Source organism: Bufo gargarizans, chromosome 1 (assembly GCF_014858855.1).
Source record: "Bufo gargarizans isolate SCDJY-AF-19 chromosome 1, ASM1485885v1, whole genome shotgun sequence".
Classification (NCBI taxonomy): Eukaryota; Metazoa; Chordata; class Amphibia; order Anura; family Bufonidae; genus Bufo; species Bufo gargarizans.
The window spans coordinates 626,416,993-626,430,998 of record NC_058080.1 but is presented as its reverse complement, the minus strand read 5'-3'; the positions used below and the strand labels follow the sequence as shown (position 1 = coordinate 626,430,998).

Here is a 14,006-nt window from a genome sequence, read left to right as displayed (position 1 = left end):
CAGAGAAGCCTGCAACCAGGGACTGTCATGTATAATGTAATATGATAATGATCTCGCTCATAACTGATGACATGGAATATGCATGTGATTGCAGAGAGCTCTGAAAGCCTTTCGAGGATAAAAAAAAACAAAAAAAAACATGAAACAGATTTTGTTGTCTCATTAAATTCAGAACGATGAAGGGTTCATAGAAGGTAGTTCTTAGATATGGCCTACCTACCTGCACTAATCCTTGAACATAGTTTACTATGGAACAAAAATTCCAATTTGTCTGACCATAGTAAGACAATGTACTGTTCAACACCAAGATTTGGAACAAAAGGGTTTCAGGGTTGCCGTTTCTTGTTTTGGAGAGTGTCACAGTAGATATAGGAAGCTTTATAGGTCAGACAATGATCCCTGGGGGTAAAAAATATGTAGACTAGCTCTCTGTAGTGCCATCTAGTGGAAAGAATTTACATCAGGCCAGCATAACGGATTTTTGTTTGAGGAGGTAATCAAGTTTTTGGAAAATATTCTTAGGGCCCAGTCATGTAAGAGCAGAATACTGCTGTATAACTTACTCAATAGAGTAATTCCACTTGGGGCTGCTGTTTAAATATACATTAACTGCAAGCAGAAAATGAAATTAAAATGAGCAACTTTGTCTAGTTGTCGTTCCACAAACACATAAAAGGCCTGTGACACTGCTCAATTGAGAGGACGATTGTCCCGACTATCACCTGCTTGTCAGTGGAGGACACCGCTGAATTTACATGCACTGATCTCCTCCACAGTATGGGGAGGAGTGATCGCTATTGCCAGCACTTGTTCCCGTACAGAATCATTGTTTAATGGCAGCAGAGTGCAGATTGAACACCAGAATCTGGTACTGGCAAACAATGATTTAGGTGTCCACACCAACGATTCTATTCGTTTATCGGGTAACTGGCAACACCTTTACATGGGCAGATTATCGCTAATGAGCTTTCTTACAAAAGCTTGTTTGCAATAATTTTCCCGATGTTCGGGCAGTGTAAAGCTCCCTCAAGTCTATGGAGGTATGAATATTGTGTGACAGATTAGTATTTATGTCTCCATAGATTAAGGCCGGCCATACTGTACATATTAGACGTCAAGAACACATGTATTCGGATTGAGGAGAGGGGGGCAAGATGCTCCCACACATCTGGAAGCGACGAAACCTACTTGCTGATCCTTCTGTCCTCTGACGTCTGCCATTGGGGGAAAGTCAGGAGGCCCCATACATATTCAATGGTGGGTTTGGTCAACATTATATTATCCCATGAAAATATTGCCGTGCAATGAATATGGCATTTCAGATGAAGCATTACTGCAACATGTGTGTATTAAAAAGGTTGTTCCACTTTTATGTACATTATATTTTTCTTCCTGGTAGCGCCCCCTGCTGTTTATCCTTGTGGTCTACCTTCGCCTGCACTTATTGGTGCACTAACATGCTCAGTAGCTCCCTTGCTCCCTTCCTTCCATTAGTACTGCTGCTGTGCAGATGAAGTGTCACAGTCACCTTACATTCAGTCATCCCTACTTCTAAATGTCAAAAATCATGGCCCTCCAGATGTTGCAAAACTACAACTCCCATCATTCGCTGATAGCTTTAGTATGCCCAGGCATGATGGGAGTTGTAGTTTTGCAACAGCTGGAGGGCCACGAGTTTGAGATCCCTGCGCTAGACAATAGGAAAGAAAATTGTGGGCGCACTACATACCATATGTTTCTCTGGGGCTATAGGTGAGGGACTATTTTTACGTGCAAAGAAAGAGGTTAACAATTATTGCAAGTGCTCAATGAGCTGCTGCCCACCCACAGAAAGGAAAGTCCTCCAAGTGAGTAAGAGAGTTTTGAATTTGATGGATAATCAATTTAATTTAATTTAATGTTTATGACCAGGTTTATATGTAACAAATACGTTATAGAAAATTATCTTATGGGCTATAACACAAAATTCTCCTGTGACTATATAGAAAAAAATGAGAGCTTTGCGTGTGGCCATTAGTAGCAATAGCAGAATGAAGTCATATGCTTTGAACACACTGAAACGTTCCATGTGATATCTGCTCCTAGACAGCATGGAGGACAGCATTCCTCAATGGATCTGCATGACAGTCTTTGATACAACCTGTCATGCATTTTATTGTATAGTTTGAAAATTGATTTATTGTGATCTGTTCCATCAATTTGGCGTTGCAGTAAGATGAAGAATGGGAACGGCTTGGGTTGTTTTACCCACAGTCATCTAATTGATTCTAGTGTCAGCAAAGTCATTCGCTAATCTATAAGCTAAAAGATTGATGGTTGCACTTTCTCATCTTATCACCGCCTAAGCTACTGATTGTACAGAGAACACTGAAGCATTGACACTTCCCTAGATAACAGGCATTTGACCCACCAAGAGGGTCCATTTTTTAGTTCTACAGTCAAGCAAAGTTTTAGTCCATTTCCCTTGTATAGATAATTTGTATACAAATTTACTGAGTTTCTAATCCATAAAATGAGACCGGTAAAAGTTCTCCCTCAAACAACTGTAGAATGTCAACGCGAACAACCACAAGGTTGCTTAATGCAAATGAAATGCAGACAAACCAGAATACCACAAAAGATACAAATCAGTACAGATGAAGTAAAGGTAAATGACTAAACCTGTCCCAGGAGTTCAGGAGGTAATTTACTCAGCATGCAGGCAGAGTTACTGTAAATGTCGCTTTGTCTAGCCACTTAATTCCTATATCTGAGCAGATGTTTATAAGATCATACTATGAGCAAATGAGTAAAAGAAAAAGCTCACGAAAATAGTTGATTTTATAAACTGCTGAAACTGTACACCGGTTTATTGTAACAAAGTAATATCTGAGGTATTAAAATATATTGTCCTATTCATTAACTTTTTAGTTCCCATAAAGGGTCCAGAAAAGGCTTTGTTTACATGGACATCATGGCCTCCAATTTTATAGGATCCAAATCCAGGGGTGCATCTATAGAGTGTGCAAAGGTGCAGTAGCACCTGGGCCCTAGTACCTGAGGTGACCCAAAGGCTTAGACTAGCATTTTGGTTTCCGTTTGTGAGATTCGTTCAGGGCTCTCACAAGCGGTCCAAAATTGATCAGTTTTGCCCTAATACATTGTGAATGGAAAAGGATCCGCTCAGAATGTATCAGTTTGGCTCTGTTCCGCCTCCATTCCGCTTTGGAAGCGGACACCAAAACGCTGCTTGCCGTCTGATGAAACCGAGCCAAATGGATCCGTTTTCTATGACACAATCCGGCACAATAGAAAACTGATCCGTCCTCCATTGACTTTCAATGGTGTTCAAGACGGATCCGTCTTGGCAATGTTAAAGATAATACAAACAGATCCGTTCTGAACGGATGCAGGCGGTTGTATTATCGGTGCGGCTCCGTCTCTGCAGATCCATGATCCGCACCAAACGCCAGTGTGAAAGTAGCCTTATTTGTCTCGTAAGAAGACACCAGTATTATCAATAGTATATGGTAGGTGTTGGGCCTGTTACACATTTTGTTTTGGCACCCAGAATCTTAAAGTAATGTTCTAACCATGTCGCTTATTCTAAAACTGTCTGGGCTGCTGGTATTAGTTTTTATTAAAACAAGGTAATATATTGATACGTACAACATACTAAATGTTCACTGGATCTCCTGATGTATTTCCCCAATTTTGATCATTTCTAAAACTAATATAAAAGCCTGGCCTGGCAAACATAAGTGTATAAATTATAGACTGATGGCACATTTACACATAGTGACTGAGCAGCCGTCCCTTCCCAATAACTACCTAGTCGTTAGAGGAGGTGAGAGCTGCATTTATATGCAGATAACACTTCCCCTGTATGAAGACAAGGGAGGCAACTGCAATTGTTCGTCCTTCTACGCATTCATTGCTTCTGGGCAGCAGATGGCTGTTTACACAGGACGATCTGCTGCCCACAAACCACCATTTATGTGTCAGATTTATTTATGAATTCATCCATCGAATGAGCATTTGCGCAGATGATTTCTGGCACCTTCACATGGGCTGATTATCTGGAACTAATGTTTATACATTATTCCCAATAATCAGACCAATAATAGTCGCATGTATAGAAATATTTTTTGAAAGAGACTAACTAGATTAAGTAGCTTTTCCATCATCGTCATAAAGGACACTTAAAGAGGCCCTGTAACCACAAAATGCAGTGCAATCTGAAAGCACCCTGTTATAGGGCAGAAGAATCTGAGTGGATTGAGATATTTTTTTTGTGGGAAAAGGTTCAGTAAAACGGTGTTTTACACATTTATATATTAGTTTTTTCCACTTCCTGTGAATAGCTATCGGTACAGGAGGAAGGGGCTATCAGTGATTAACAGCATTGTGTATATAGAGATAGATATGTCACTGATAACCCCTCCCTCTTGTACCGATAGCTGTTAGAAAAAAGTAAATACATAAATGTATAAATGACAGGTTTTACTTATTATTTTGCCACAAATTACCTGCTCTCAGATTCCACGGCATTTTATGGTGACAGGTCCTCTGTAAAATCTACCAATATATGGCCCAATGTACTACTTATCACCACAACCAGCCAACGTATCAGAAGACATGCAGTCAATTTGACCTATCCCACATAACCATCATACATAAAATATAAACAACATGGCTATAAGGCTCCATTTTTTTTTATTCTACTATATGACACCTAACACATTCTATAAAATACACCACTTAAGTCACGAATTGAAATGTTGCAACCTCCAACAGAAATGACGAAGATAATTGGCTTCAAACTGGTTGGAAGTTTAGCCTAAGGATGCAATGAATCAAACTTTTCTAAGTAGGTTTCACCAGAGGCCATACTGAGCATACTTTTAAGAACTTTTGGTTAGATATTTTGTCAGGTAATAAATTACTAGGGTACATTTTGAAGTTTGGTTCTTATTTAATGGGTGAATAATTACTGTAAATAATGTGTCTTCCAGTCACAAGTAAAAAGAGTGACCTCTAAAAATGGAGACATTTCTAAAATAGCAACCAACATAGGTAACATTTTTAGAATTTTGCTTTCTCCATATGAGGCATGTTTTACATTCTCATTGTTACAATTAGATTTTGCCTGGCGTGTGTTAAATGTAAGAGCCGTTTAATAATTACACACATGGCAAAGTGGTTTCCTTTTAAAGGGGGGATTATTGTTCAAAGCACATAATAATGTTAAAAAGCAGATGTAAAAGTAATGGATTTTAATGTTCTCAAAATGCACTGATTCTGAAGTACATTAATAACATGTTTCAGCTATTACACATTTCCAAAAAGCGTCATTTTACAAAACTCCCTTGATTAAGCTGACAGATATCAAAGACTTGCCACTAAAATGTGCTTTATTGATGTCATTCATAGCCTATATGAAGTATCTTAATCGTCTGTGAAGAATTACTTGGAAGTGCTATGTGCTGAATGTAACATAATCAAACATGAGAATTGTTCCTAATGGATTTACTTTCTAAATCAAGCCCCGAATGTCATGGCCTGGCAACAATCAAAGCAAAGGGCCAATCAAATCAATGCCAGTTTGTCAGATTTACTGTAACAGATAAAAGATTTAAAGGGGTTGTCCAGACAAACAAAAATAAAAATGAGAAATAATAAAATGTCAGCTCAACTTATCAATCCCCTACTGCTCCCGTTATATCACATTATATTTCCCTTCTGGTTTCTGCTTCCTGCCCCCAACATGCAGGATATTGACGGATCAGTCACAGGATGAGGAGGGTAACTGTTCTGGCCAGTGATTGGCTGAGCTGTCATTTCCTGTATGTCAAGAGGGACCAGGAAGTAGAGACTGGTGAGGGACTGTGAAGCATTTAAATGGTTGTAGAGGGGATCAGTAAGGAGAATATAACTTATTTTATCACTTTATATCATTCTGGGACAATTAATTGACTGGTCAACCCAATTAAAGCTCCAAAAAGTGACTGAAGGACCCCATGACTATCTGTCATGATTTCCATCATTTTGTTGCTCTGACAGATTTACTGATGGAGAAGCCTCCCATAACAGTGTGAACATAGTTAAAGCAAGATTGGCAGAGGAACATTTTGAGATGGGGGGTTTTAGGTTAAAGGATCACTGAGTTTTCAGCAAAGCTTTGCTATGTCTTAGGCTCCATTCACACGTCTGTAGCGTGTTTTGCGGATCCACAAAACACGGACACTGGCAATATGCGTTCTGCATTTTGCGGACCGCACTTTGCCAGCACTAATAGAATATGCCTATTCTTGTCTGCATTTGCGAACAAGAATAGGACATGTTCTATTTTTTTTTTTTTCAGGAACGGAACTGTGGACCCGGAAGGGTCTGCAATTCCGAATCCGTGCGGCCCCATAGAAATTAATGGATCCCCAATTCTGTTCCGCAAAATGAGGAACGAAATTGCGGACGTGTGAATAGGGCCATAGAGATGGTGGGTCTAATAACCATGGTCTAAATGTCAATATATAGTATAAAACTGAAAAACTGGTTTAAAAGGTCACTGGGGGAGAGTTAGCAAAACTGGTGTAAAGGAAAAACTGGCCTAGTTGTCCATAGTAACCAATCCAATTCTACCCTTAATTTTCCAAAGGAGCTCTGAAAAATGAAAGGTTAAATCTGATTGGTTACTATGGACAACTAAGCCATATCTTTTTTTCTGCTGTTTTTATAAACCTTCCCTACCGAGTTTTCAACAAGCTTTTTATATATCACAGAGACATATCAAAGGTGGGGATCTGAGTCCTCAGAATCCCATCAGTTGCTAGAATGAGGCAAGAGAAATGATTGAGCATTGCACAATTGCTCCTCATTGCAGGAGAGGAAGCAAGATGGACTCAATAGAAAATGTATGGGCCTATGTCGATTCCATACCCCTGCAGTGATGAGAGAGAGCTTCTCTCACTTTGCTCTAGCAATCAGTTGGGCTCTCATCATTCATTATACACTCACCTAAAGAATTATTAGGAACACCTGTTCTATTTCTCATTAATGCGATTATCTAGTCAACCAATCACATGGCAGTTGCTTCAATGCATGTAGGGTTGTGGTCCTGGTCAAGACAATCTCCTGAACGCCAAACTGAATGTCAGAATGAGAAAGAAAGGTGATTTAAGCAATTTTGAGCGTGGCATGGTTTTTGGTGCCAGACGGGCCGGTCTGAGTATTTCACAATCTGCTCAGTTACTGGGATTTTCACGCACAACCATTTCTAGGGTTTGCAAAGAATTGTGTGAAAAGGGAAAAACATCCAGTATGCGGCAGCCCTGTGGGCGAAAAATGCCTTGTTGATGCTAGAGGTCAGAGGAGAATGGGCCGCCTGATTCAAGCTGATAGAAGAGCAACGTTGACTGAAATAACCACTCGTTACAACCGAGGTATGCAGCAAAGCATTTGTGAAGCCACAACACACACAAGCTTGAGGCGGATGGGCTACAACAGCAGAAGACCCCACCGGGTACCACCCATCTCCACTACAAATAGGAAAGAGAGGCTACAATTTGCTCGAGCTCACCAAAATTGGACAGTTGAAGACTGGAAAAATGTTGCCTGGTCTGATGAGTCTCGATTTCTGTTGAGACATTCAAATGGTAGAGTCCGAATTTGGCGTAAACAGAATGAGAATATGTATCCATTATGCCTTGTTGCCACTGTGCAGGCTGGTGGTGGTGGTGTAATGGTGTGGGGGATGTTTTCTGGGCACACTTTAGGCCCCTTAGTGCCAATTGGCCATCGTTTAAATGCCACGGGCTACCTGAGCAGTTCTGAAGGCAAAAGGGGGTCCAACACCGTATTAGTATGGTGTTCCTAATAATTCTTTAGGTGAGTGTATATCTCTGACATGAAGAGGGGAGATTTATCAAACTGGTTTAGTTGCCCCTAACAACTAACATATTTCACCTTTTGTTTTGTAGAGCTCTTTGGAAAATGAAAAGGTGGAATCTGATTGGTTGCTATGGGCAACTAATCCAGTTTTCTTTTACACCAGTTTTGATAAATCTCCCCGTGTGTCCTTTTACACCGGATTTTCAGTTTTATACTGGATATTAACATTTCACCCACGGACATTAGACCTAATACGTTCAAAAATATGATTTGATGATCACATAAACATTAACTGATTGGGCAAGTTGGATGAAAATCCAGTGTTTTGCTTACTGTGTATTTTTCATGCTGATCAGTGCATTCTTTTCCCTAAGTATTGTTTTAGTCTATCGTGTGGCGTCAAATGACACAATTTAAATAAAAACTACACTAAAGATATGAGCTAACCAACAGGTTTACTGTTTGTCTGTTGCTGCTTCCCAGGCCTCCCATGAGGAAGTAACCTTTTTACCTCTGCTATTAGTAAGCGCTCCCTGCTCTCAAGGAAAAATAAACACGACAGAGAAGGAAGCTCAAGGAGTTGGGTCATCTCCGGCAGTCTAAACTAATAACTACAGTGGTGTGGATACCAACTGCGGGACATCTTAATGAAAATCAGACATAACTGCATGATAACGCTGGAAGAAAATGTGCCAGATAACTTTCTCAGCTAACTCTCAACACTGATAGCCTTAAACTGGAATCAGTCATTCAAAAATTATATCCACACATATATTAGTGCCATGTGAGCCCATTTGCAAGAGTAATGTTAGATGGCAAGATATCATGGAAAATATTCTCTTGAAGTTTATGATGTGTTTTAATAATGGGCAAGCTGAGTTCTAATTCAATTTAAAAATGTGATCCCCTAGGTGCAAGAAGTTAGCGTGCTGTGCATTACGGCATTGGCACAGAACAGGCTGTACTGTGGTATTGCTCATTCTCGAAAACCACAAATATGTCAAAGCCCAGGCAAATTGTGACCTCATCCTGCTGTTTTTTCAGCCAATACTTGGTTTCTTTTAAAATTCACTTTTTCCTTATCACGTCTTTGCTGAATTCAGGCTAATCTTAATTGGCATTGATAGCTTGCACTCAATACTATAGTTCAGAATTCAGCCAGACTAAATTAAAGAAAACCAAAATTATTAAACCAATGCACAGAGGCTCTCAATAAACAACAATTCATATCTGTAAGTCAAAGCATGGATGTTAGTAAATAGGGCCATGGAGATGACAACATTAACAATCAGGCCATAAGCAATGATCATTATTGATATTACATTTACGTTGCTGTTTTGACAAATCTTCCACTTAAAGGGGTTTTTCATGACTTAATCAGTATTTAGTAAGCCCCCATCTGTAGTCTGGCCAGAAGTAAACATCCCGGTGACTGGAAGACTGCTGGAAGAAGAGTCCAGTCAGGGTACAGGACCCGAGAAGCAGGGACCTGGTAAGTATGATTCTTGCATTAGGTCAAACATGTCAGGGGAACTAAAAATGATGGAATCATGAAAAACATTTAAGGTGGCTATACACCCAAGTTAGCTGTCAGCTTGCCAATAGCTATTCCTTTCAGTGGGTTCACAGGGCTACAGAGATTGATGACCTAGCCTTTGGACAGGTCATCAATATCAGCTTGGTGGCATTCTAACATCCCCACCAATCAGCTGTTTCTGGCTGCTGTGGCGCTGGAGATCATACAATATGTAGTGGCCATGCTGGGGTCTGTAGATCAGCTCTCATGCCAGTAAATGGAGGCTGAGCCTCAATACACCAGTGCCAGAAACTACAGCATACAGGGCTTGTTAGTTTACAGCACCACAGCTGCCCACAACAGCTGATCGGTGACGGTGCTAGGTGGCAGGCCACCACCGATGTGATATTGATGACTTATCCAAACTTTTAACTTACGTACATGCAAGCAAGGCCCTGATAAAATTTGATGTTCTGCTGCTAGGTTTATTGGTATTCCTGAACAATCTAATTCTAATCACCGGCTCCTTCACCTTCAGGCCTGCGATGCTCCTCTGGGCTCCCTTGATATCAACATCCAGTTTGACATCTCCACAGCTAATCACTGACCAGCTTCCCTTATATCATGACAAAAGGTCATGTGACACAGGGGAATCCAGTCTCTGCCACAGCCAGTGATTGGCTGTGGCGATGCAAAAACCGGATGTTGACATCGAGAGAGCCCAGTGGAGCATCGCAGGCCTGGAGGAGAAGGAGCCAGCTCCAGGAAGCAGATAAGTGCACAGTGGAAATATTTATGCCACATTGTTAAGCCTCATGCACACGGCTGTTGCCCAGCCATGCCCATATTGTGGACAACAAACAGCAGGTCCGCAATATATGGGCACTGGCCATATGCACCCTGCCCCACGGATGCAGACTTATTGACTTGAATGGGTCCGCAATCTGGAAGGTCCAGGGTGGAACAGAGGCACTCCTTAGTAGTTCCGTGGGGTTTCTCTCAGTGCCTCCGCACTTCAAAAAAGTAGTGCAAGCAAGATGGTGACGGCTGGTCAGTCGCAAGCAAATAGATTAGGTAAGTATTATTTATACATTTTTTAAATTTTGCTCTACTGTATTATTGCTGTCAGATGCCGCGATCAGTTATAAACACAGCATCTGAGGGGTAAAATGATGAGTAGCCGCGCAATCGCCGCTCCCCTGTCATTTCACCCACTACTGGTAAATTTTTTTTGCAAAATTCGGCAAATCTAATTTTACAAACCTTCACTCAACTATAAAAATGAGGTATATGAAAAACAATACTTGCTGCTGCAGTAACAAAAAAATAAATAAAGACTGGAATATCTTTTTCTGCCAAATGTGGTGTATAATTTTTGTAATGATTTTGGATGCAGAGAAACAATTTGGAAAGAATACATTAATCAAGTACAAAAAAAAAAAAAAAAGGAATAACGTATTTCCTTCTCATAATTATTGAAATGTAAATAAAATGGCTGTAATTATGTCCAGTAAAATATGATGATTGAACACATAAAACATCACCGGATACATGAATGCAGATGAGATTCTACAATTTCCAGAATCCTAATTTTATTCAAGTTCATCCTTGTCCTGGGACCGTGGGAAAAAGGAAGATCCAAATCTAAATGTCAATGGTGCTTGTCCATTTTACTTGTCAGAGAACTAGGAAGGATGTTTATGATGTAATAACATTACTACGACTACTTTCACACTAGTGTTTTTGCTGGATCCGGCAGGGTTCAGCAAAAAACGCTTCCATTACTGATAATACAACCATCTGCATCCGTTATGAACGGATCCGGTTGTATTATCTTTAACATTGCCAAGACGGATCCGTCATGAACCCGATTGAAAGTCAATGGGGGTCGAATCCATTTTCTATTATGTCAGAGAAAACAGGTCCGTCCCCATCGTCTTGCATTGAGGGGGGGTCATGCCGGATCCGTCTTGCGCCGCATCCCAGGATTGAAAGCAAACCGCAGCATGCTGTGGTTTGCTCTCCGGTATGAGAATGGAACGGAATGCATTTTGGATCATTCCATTCTGTTCAGTTACGTTTTGTCCCCATTGACAATAAATGGGGACAAAACTTTTCTTTTTCGGTATTGAGACCCTATGACGATCTCAACACCGGAAAATATTAATGCTAGTGTGAAAGTAGCCTAAAAAGTATTCAGTCCAGAATAATTAGCACATATATTCAAGATGTGTATAAGGCATAGAAAATCACAAAGATTACTATTCATCCTATAGCTGGTATACTTTTCCTTCTGGGATAGAATCTGACATAAGATTCCTTTGAGCTAGCCAAGTCTCTTTCCTTTCATAGTTTACATATTTTTTTATTCCTTCCATGCACAAATTTTCTGCATTTCACTTTTTTTCAATGTGTTTATACCGTGAAGTGTTCTCCACATCTTTATTAAAATTCAATTTCCAATATACCAAAATTCACTATGGATATAAGAGTAATAACAACTTCAAATCATGCTTGATAATTACACCACAGAGTGTGTTTAGCCGGATGAAAAGATGTTTTCCAAGGCAAAGAAAAGAAATAAGAATATAAATGCAGATCTCATTCAGAGCAGCATATTTAACATTACCATAAGTAATGAAAACCACTTTCCTAACTGAGCAATTCTGCTGATACTTCTTCCAGAACAGATGCTTTAGCTAAAGCCTATCTGCTCACACCATTCCTGCTCCCATAAAAAAGGAATCAGTGCCTGACTGACCCTGGTTCTGTCAGCTGTTTTTTCTTCTTGGCTACAGGCATACAGATTTATCTCAGATAGACAGTAAAAACATAAGCAATAACTGTCTGAGCACCACTGCTCGCTGCAAAATGACTCTTCTTAAAAAGACACAGCAAAATTGTCCTTAAACCTGGATTGTTTGCCTTCTGTACTAATAAGCCAACCATCTTAATTTTTTCTGGCTTAATAAATAGGCATAGATTATTCACATGGAGTGGAGGAAATTTTATTCAGATCGATTCAAATCGCTCCCTTCTCTCTCTTGAATTAGGTTGTGTAAATTTCTGATTCTATAGAATCTAAATTTTGGGAAAAATTCTGGTTGAATTTGGATTCTATAGAAATCGCTTATCTTTATAAACAGGCAATGTTTTTCAATCCTTGAATGATTAGACATATACATATTAGATGAATTTCGGTCAAACCCCCTAATTATCTCATGTGTATGGTAGTGTCCCGACTCTCCCCCAATGGCAGATGTTGGGGGAAAGATGGGTCACACATTTTGAAATTCAACATGCCTGATCCTTTAAGCCTTGTATACACAATTGTACATTTTTCCGCATCCTATCCGCATTCACTTCAATGGGGACACAAAAAAATGCACACACCTTGTGCTGTCCACATCTACAGGTCCCCATTTCCATTACTAAAAAAAAAAAAAACAGAACATACCCTATTCTTGTTCTAAGCATTTTTACAATGGGGTCCACTGAAATTGCGGGATGCACATGGCCAGTACACATTTTTTGCAGATCCTCAGTTTGTTGACCACAAAATACATACAGCATGGTCCTATGCATAAGACCTTAGTCTGACGGAAGATAAGATGCTGCTAAAGCATTTATGCTTGGCCGAAACAGATATGCATGTGGATGGGAAGGTCAAGAGGAATATCTGTTGGCCGAGCTTCTGAATGTGCATGTCACCTTTAGATTATGCCTGGTTGAAGGTTCTGTCGTTTTCCGTCAGGATCTTTGTTTCCCTCCTAGTCTCCAAAATACACTAGCTGGTTAATAATTGGTTTCTGAAGAAAGTAGCCCACTTGTATGCATGTGTGGGCTGAAGACTGGGAAATAAGATTGTGATCCCACATTGAGAAATGGGACTGGTGAGTGAATGCAGTCATATGCAGTTCTGCACAATGTAGATTAACTGATAAAGGTTATGGGAAAATAAATAATTAGGTTAGCAGCAGACTGATATTTGTATTTTGGGCCAGCATGATAGACACAGTGATGAGCTATGGCTACGAGAGTCATAATGTTCAGATTGTAAAGGATAATTATGGCAGCTAGATTATTTTCTTCATATGCCAATATTCATGTACAACTTTAATAAAGACAAAAACATGCAAACATACAAGTATGGCTTTACTGGAAGCTCCCCTTTACCTATTTATGACTTTGCATAAGATTACTATTTCTACTTTAGAATTTCCTTAGTTTAATTTTTCAAATGCCAAGTATTAAAAAAAGTTTAAGACAATCACTCAGGATAAAAAAAAAAAATAATGCATTGGCCACCCACCTTTACTACACAGTCCCATTAACAATGAGCCGTCAGATCTACTTCACATTTAATTGGTGACATGTTTACCCATCTCATTTGTTTTTTAGATACCAGTTTGGTATGTTCACATAGAATTCGCTCTTAGCACAATGTTGACTTTGGTTTATTTTTCTCTGTGCTCCATTTCTTCAGACTGCAAAGTATATATTTGCATTCCACTTTTTCAGATTGTTAGTACAAGTGAGTATTTCCAATATCTGGTCATCATTCAAACTGTTGTGGCCAAGAGAAAACAGACAAGGATACTTAGAAGTGAATACGAAACCATAA

General features: G+C 39.7%; 1 protein-coding gene across 1 annotated transcript in view; it reads right to left on the bottom strand.

The window, feature by feature from the left end:
• Positions 1-14,006, bottom strand: part of EFNA5 (ephrin A5) — a 373,670-nt gene that overhangs the window by 267,407 nt on the left and 92,257 nt on the right. The window lies entirely within an intron of this gene.